Raw genomic sequence first — 817 nt, forward strand, 5'->3', positions numbered from 1 at the left:
GATTTCTGAGTTCGAGGCCAGCCTGGTCTACAGAGTGAGTTCCAGGACAGCCAAGGCTACACAGAGAAACCCTGTCTCGAAAAACAAAACAAAACAAAAAAAAGCCCTGTCTCGAAAACTTTAAAAACTTACTGGAAAAATAACAAAAGAAAACACCCAGCATCGACGCTCTGGCCTCCTTACAAATGTGCACACGTGCATACACACCTGCACGTGAAATGGCAGAAGGTTGTGCCAGGACAAGTCCACTTACTGCCTGGCAAGCAGCCCCCTCCTCGCACCCCATGGGCTGGACTTGAGAGGAGACTGAAGCCCCGCCCCCTCCCTGGTACTCCAATCGCATCCCAGCATTCTTTGAGCAGCTTGGCCTGGCCAGATCCTTCTGAGTCAGTCTGTAGCCACCAGGGCCCTGGGGGGACATGCTATGCCTGGCCCAGCTTTTCTTTGTAGCAAGTTTCAACTGATGTATCTCTGAGTGCAGGTGGTGCAGGGGAGAGGGAAGCAAGGTGCAGCGCCCCCTACTGACATCCCTTACTGGCAACTTGTTTAATATCTTTGGTTAGCACACCTTCCCAGTGCCTAGGTACAGAGGTTCCCAGTGCACGTGTGGGTATTTAGTGATGTCAACTGACTGGCGGAGGCCCAGGAGCCTACTTTGTATCTGGACTTATGGGCGAGGATCCGAGGATCCTTTCGAGTTTGTCCATAGCCACAAGGCTGGGGCAGAGGAAGGCAGCCCCCTGCTGGCCGAGCCCTAAGCCTCCTGTATTTGTAGGCCGGCAGGCATGGGCTCTAGAGTGTAGGTCTCTGGGAGTAC

This window comes from Mus caroli, chromosome 5, assembly GCF_900094665.2.
Source record: "Mus caroli chromosome 5, CAROLI_EIJ_v1.1, whole genome shotgun sequence".
NCBI classification, from domain to species: Eukaryota; Metazoa; Chordata; class Mammalia; order Rodentia; family Muridae; genus Mus; species Mus caroli.